Raw genomic sequence first — 7,286 nt, forward strand, 5'->3', positions numbered from 1 at the left:
AATTTCCCTCAAGTGGATGACCTAAGGTTTATCAATCCGTGGGAGGCGTAGGATGAAGATGGTCTCTCTCAAGCAACCCTGCAACCAAATAACAAAGAGTCTCTTGTGTCCCCAACACACCCAATACAATGGTAAATTGTATATGTGCACTAGTTCGGCGAAGAGATGGTGATACAAGTGCAATATGGATGGTAGATAAAGGTATTTGTAATCTGAAAATATAAAAACAGCAAAGTAACTAATGATAAAAGTGAGCGTAAACGGTATTGCAATGCTAGGAAACAAGGCCTAGGGTTCATACTTTCACTAGTGTAAGTTCCCTCAACAATACTAACATAATTGGATCACATAACTATCCCTCAACATGCAACAAAGAGTCACTCCAAAGTCACTAATAGCGGAGAACGAACGAAGAGATTATGGTAGGGTACGAAACCACCTCAAAGTTATTCTTTCCAATCAATCCGTTGGGCTATTCCTATAAGTGTCACAAACAGCCCTAGAGTTCATACTAGAATAACACCTTAAGACACAAATCAACCAAAACCCTAATGTCACCTAGATACTCCAATGTCACCTCAAGTATCCGTGGGTATGATTATACGATATGCATCACACAATCTCAGATTCATCTATTCAACCAACACATAGAACCTCAAAGAGAGCCCCAAAGTTTCTACCAGAGAATCACGACGAAAACGTGTGCCAACACCTATGCATAGGATCATGGGCGGAACCCGCAAGTTGATCACCAAAACATACATCAAGTGAATCACGTGATATCCCATTGTCACCACAGATATCCACGGCAAGACATACATCAAGTGTTCTCAAATCTTTAAAGACTCAATCCGATAATATAACTTCAAAGGGGGAACTCAATTCATTACAAGAGAGAAGAGGGGAAGGAGAAACATAAGATCCAACTATAATAGCAAAGCTTGCGATACATCAAGATCGTGCCAAATCAAGAACATGAGAGAGAGAGAGATCAAACACATAGCTAATGGTACATACCCTCAGCCCCCGGGGGAGAACTACTCCCTCCTCATCATGGAGAGCACCGGGATGATGAAGATGGCCACCGGAGAGGGATTCCCCCCTCCGGCAGGGTGCCGGAACGGGTCTAGATTGGTTTTCCGTGGCTACGGAGGCTTCTGGCGGCGGAACTCCCGATCTATTGTGCTCTCCGATGTTTTTAGGGTATATGGAGATATATAGGCGGAAGAAGTACGTCAGGGGGGCCACGAGGGGCTCACGAGGGTGGAGGGCGCGCCCAGGGGGGTGGGCGCGCCACCTGCCTCGTGACCTCCTCGCAGATCCCCCGACGTGCACTCCAAGTCTGCTGGGCTTCTTTCCTTCCAAAAATGAGTTCCGTGAAGTTTCAGGTCAATTGGACTCTGTTTGATTTTCCTTTTCTTCGAAACCCTAAAACAGGGTAAAAACAGAAACTGGCACTGGGCTCTGGGTTAATAGGTTAGTCCCAAAAATAATATAAAAAAATGTAAAATAAAGCCCAATATTGCCCAAAACAGTAGATAATATAGCATGGAGCAATCAAAAAGTATAGATACGTTGGAGACGTATCAAGCATCCCCAAGCTTAATTCCTGCTCGTCCTCGAGTAGGTAAATGATAAAAAGATAATTTTTGATGTGGAATGCTAGTTGGCATAATTTCAATGTAATTCTTCTTACTTGTGATATGAATATTCAGATCCAAAAGATTCAAGACAAAAGTTCATATTGACATAAAGATAATAATACTTCAAGCATACTAATAAAGCAATTATGTCTTCTCAAAATATCATGGCCAAAGAAAGCTATCCCTACAAAATCATATAGTCTGGCTATGCTCCATCTTCACCACACAAAATATTTAAATCATGCACAACCCTAATGACAAGCCAAGCAATTGTTTCATACTTTTGATGTTCTCAAACTTGTTCAATCTTCACGCAATATATGAGCATGAGCCATGGACATAGCACTATAGGTGGAATAGAATGGTGGTTGTGGAGAAGACAAAAAGGAGAAGATAGTCTCACATCAACTAGGCGTATCAATGGGCTATGGAGAGGCCCATCAATAGATATCAATGTGAGTGAGTAGGGATTGTCATGCAACGGATGCACTAGAGCTATAAATGTATGAAAGCTCAACAAAAGATACTAGTGGGTGTGCATCCAACTCGCTTGCTCACGAAGACCTAGGGCATTTTGAGGAAGCCCATCATTGGAATATACAAGCCAAGTTCTATAATGAAAGATTCCCACAAGTATATGAAAGTGACAACATAGGAGACTCTCTATCATGAAGATCATGGTGCTACTTTGAAGCACAAGTGTGGTAAAAGGATAGTAGCATTGTCCCTTCTCTCTTTTTCTCTCATTTTTTTATTTTTTTATTTGGGCCTTTTCTCTTTTTTATGGCCTCTTTTCTTTCTTTTTTTTATTTGGGCTTCTTTGGCCTCTTTTCTTTCTTTTTTTATTTAGGCTTCTTTGGCCTCTTTTATTTATTTTTCATCTGGAGTCTCATCCCGACTTGTGGGGGAATCATAGTCTCCATCATCCTTTCCTCACTGGGACAATGCTCTAATAATGATGATCATCACACTTTTATTTACTTACAACTCAAGAATTACAACTCGATACTTAGAACAATATATGACTCTATATGAATGCCTCCGACGGTGTACCGGGATGTGCAATGACTGATGGGTGACATGTATGAAAGAATTATCAATGGTGGCTTTGCCACAAATACGATGTCAACTACATGATCATGCTAAGCAATATGACAATGATGAAGCTTGTCATAATAAATGGAACGGTGGAAAGTTGCATGGCAATATATCTCGGAATGGCTATGGAAATACCATAATAGGTAGGTATGGTGGCTGTTTTGAGGAAGGTATATGGTGGATGTATGGTACCGGCGAAAGTTGCGCGGTACTAGAGAGGCTAGCAATGGTGGAAGGGTGAGAGTGCGTATAATCCATGGACTCAACATTAGTCATAAAGAACTCACATACTTATTGCAAAAATCTATTAGTTATCGAAACAAAGTACTACGCGCATGCTCCTAGGGGGATAGATTGGTAGGAAAAGACCATCGCTCGTCCCCGACCGCCACTCATAAGGAAGGCAATCAATAAATAAGTCATGCTCTGACTTCATCACATAACGGTTCACCATACGTGCATGCTACGGGAATAACAAACTTCAACACAAGTATTTCTCAAATTCATAACTACTTAACTAGCATGACTCTAATATTACAATCCTCATATCTCAAAACAATCATCAAGTATCAAACTTCTCTTAGTATTCAACACACTCATAAGAGAATTTTATTATTCTTGAATACCTAGCATATTAGGATTTTAAGCAAATTACCATGCTATTAAGACTCTCAAAATAATCTAAGTGAAGCATGATAGTTCATCTATTTATTCAAAATAAAACTACCACCATGCTCTAAAATATATAAGTGAAGCACTAGAGCAAATGACAAACTACTCCGAAAGATATTAGTGAAGATCAATGAGTAGTCGAATAATTATGCAACTATGTGAAGACTCTCTAACATTTAATAATTTCAGATCTTGGTATTCTATTCAAACAGCAAGCAAAGCAAAATAAAATGACATTCTAAGAATGGCAAACATCATGTGAAGAAGCAAAAACTTAGGATCAACCGAAACTAACTGATAATTGTTGAAGAAGAAAGGTGGGATGCCAACCGGGGCATCCCCAAGCTTAGATGCTTGAGAATTCTTGAAATATTATCTTGGGATGCCTTGGGCATCCCTAATCTTGAGCTTTTGTGTCTCCTTAATTCCTCTTATATCACAGTCTCCCTAAATCTCAAAAGCTTCATCCACACAAAACTCAACAAGGACTCGTGAGATAAGTTAGTATAAACCGTTGCAAAAACCTTATCATACTGTACTGTAGCAAATCACTAAAATTATTATTCAACATTGCATAATAAATGCCTATGCATATTTAATACTCCTATCCTCAAATAGAATCATTAAAGAAGCAAACATATGCAAACAATGCAAACATAACAGCAATCTGCCTAAACAGGATAGTCTGTAAAGAATGCTGCAACATTCATACTTCCCTAGCTACAAAAATTATGAAAGAAAATTACCACTGTAGTAAATTTATCAGATCTTAATATGCAAAAGGTTTCAACATTTTATCACATTCTGACTTTTCTAGGGAATTATTGCAACAGCGGTAAAATTTCTGTTTTCAAACAGCAACATGTGGACTTCTAAAATAGGCTTAGTAAAGGAAATAAATGACACTTTTATTGAAATAAAAGATGCAAAACATTGTTCTAAATAAAAGAAAGCAAATTGTAACAAAATAAATTGACGCTCCAAGGAAAACACATATCATGTGGCGAATAAAAATATAGCTCCAAGTAAAGTTACTGATGAATGAAGGCGAAAGAGGGGATGCCTTCCGGGGCATCCCCAAGCTTAGGCTCTTGGTTGTCCTTGAATATTACCTTGGGGTGCCTTGTGCATCCCCAAGCTTAGGCTCTCACCACTCCTTGTTCCATAGTCCATCGAATCCTTACCCAAAACTTGAAAACTTCACAACACAAAACTTAAAGTAGAAAACTCGTAAGCTCCGTTAGTATAAGAAAGTAAATCACCACTTCAAGGTACTGTAATGAACTCATTATTTATTTATATTGGTATTAAACCTACTGTGTTCTAACTTCTCTATGGTTTATAAACTATTTTACTAGCCATAGATTCATCAAAATAAGTAAACAACACACGAAAAACAGAATCTGTCAAAAACAGAACAGTCTGTAGTAATCTGAATCAAACGTATACTTATGGAACCCAAAAAATTCTAAAATAAATTGCTGGATCTGAGGAATTTATCTATTAATCATCTGAAAAAAGAATTAACTAAATATCACTCTCCAAATAAAAAGGGCAGTAATTCTCGTGAGCGCTAAAGTTTCTGTTTTCTTACAGCATGATCAACAAGACTTTCCCCAAGTCTTCCCAAAGGTTCTACTTGACACAAATACTAATTAAAAGCATAAAACCACATCTAAACAGAGGCTATATGGATTATTTATTATTAAACAGGAACAAAAAGCAAGGAGCTAAAATAAAATTGGGTTGCCTCCCAACAAGCGCTATCGTTTAACGCCCCTAGCTAGGCATGATGATTTCAATGATGCTCACATAAAAGATAAGAATTGTAACATAAAGAGAGCATGATGAAGAATATGACTAGCACATTTAAGTCTAACCCACTTCCTATGCATAGGGATTTTGTGAGCAAACAACTTGTGGGAACAATAATGAACTAGCATAGGAGAGGAAAACATGCATAACTTCAAAACTTTAAGCACATAGAGAGGGAACTTAATATTATTGCAATTTCTACAAGCATATATTCCTCCCTCATAATAATTTTCAGTAGCATCATGAATGAAGTCAACAATATAACCAGCACCTAAATAATTCTTTTCATGATCTACTAGCATAGAAAATTTACTACTCTCCGCATAAGCAAAATTCTTCTCATGAATAATAGTGGGAGCAAGCTCAACAAAATAACTATCATGTGATTGAAAATTAAGATCAATATGACAAGTTTCATTGTTATCATTATTCTTTAAAGCATACGTGTCATCACAATAATCATCATAGATAGGAGGCATGCTTTTATCATAGTAAATTTTCTCATCAAAGCTTGGGGGACAAAAAATATCATCTTCATCAAACATAGCTTCCCCAAGCTTGTGGCTTTGCATATCATTAGCATCATGGATATTCAAGGAATTAATACTAACAACATTGCAATCATGCCCATCATTCAAATATTTAGTGCCAAACATTTTATAGATTTCTTATTCTAGCACTTGAGCACAATTATCCTTTCCATCATACTCACGAAAGATATTAAAAAGGTGAAGCGTACGAGACAAACTCAATTCCATTTTTATAGTTTTCTTTTATAAACTAAACTAGTGATAAAACAAGAAACTAAAAGACTCGATTGCAAGATCTAAAGATATACCTTCAAGAACTCACCTCCCCGGCAATGGCGCCAGAAAAGAGCTTGATGTCTACTACACAACCTTTTTCTTGTAGACGTTGTTGGGCCTCCAAGTGCAGAGGTTTGTAGGACATTAGCAAATTTCCCTCAAGTGGATGACCTAAGGTTTATCAATCCGTGGGAGGCGTAGGATGAAGATGGTCTCTCTCAAGCAACCCTGCAACCAAATAACAAAGAGTCTCTTATGTCCCCAACACACCCAATACAATGGTAAATTGTATAGGTGCACTAGTTCGGCGAAGAGATGGTGATACAAGTGCAATATGGATGGTAGATAGAGGTATTTGTAATATGAAAATATAAAAACAGCAAGGTAACTAATGATAAAAGTGAGCGTAAACGGTATTGCAATGCTAGGAAACAAGGCCTAGGGTTCATACTTTCACTAGTGTAAGTTCCCTCAACAATACTAACATAATTGGATCACATAACTATCCCTCAACATGCAACAAAGAGTCACTCCAAAGTCACTAATAGCGGAGAACGAACTAAGAGATTATGGTAGGGTACGAAACCACCTCAAAGTTATTCTTTCCAATCAATCCGTTGGGCTATTCCTATAAGTGTCACAAACAGCCCTAGAGTTCGTACTAGAATAACACCTTAAGACACAAATCAACCAAAACCCTAATGTCACCTAGATACTCCAATGTCACCTCAAGTATCCGTGGGTATGATTATATGATATGCATCACACAATCTCAGATTCATCTATTCAACCAACACATAGAACCTCAAAGAGAGCCCCAAAGTTTCTACCGGAGAATCACGACGAAAACGTGTGCCAACCCCTATGCATAGGATCATGGGCGGAACCCGCAAGTTGATCACCAAAACATACATCAAGTGAATCACGTGATATCCCATTGTCACCACAGATATCCACGGCAAGACATACATCAAGTGTTCTCAAATCTTTAAAGACTCAATCCGATAATATAACTTCAAAGGGGAAACTCAATTCATTACAAGAGAGAAGAGGGGGAGGAGAAACATAAGATCCAACTATAATAGCAAAGCTCGCGATACATCAAGATCGTGCCAAATCAAGAACACGAGAGAGAGAGAGATCAAACACATAGCTAATGGTACATACCCTCAGCCCCGAGGGAGAACTACTCCCTCCTCGTCATGGAGAGCACTGAGATGATGAAGATGGCCACCGGAGAGGGATTCCCCCC

This window comes from Triticum aestivum, chromosome 6A (assembly GCF_018294505.1).
Source record: "Triticum aestivum cultivar Chinese Spring chromosome 6A, IWGSC CS RefSeq v2.1, whole genome shotgun sequence".
Classification (NCBI taxonomy): Eukaryota; Viridiplantae; Streptophyta; class Magnoliopsida; order Poales; family Poaceae; genus Triticum; species Triticum aestivum.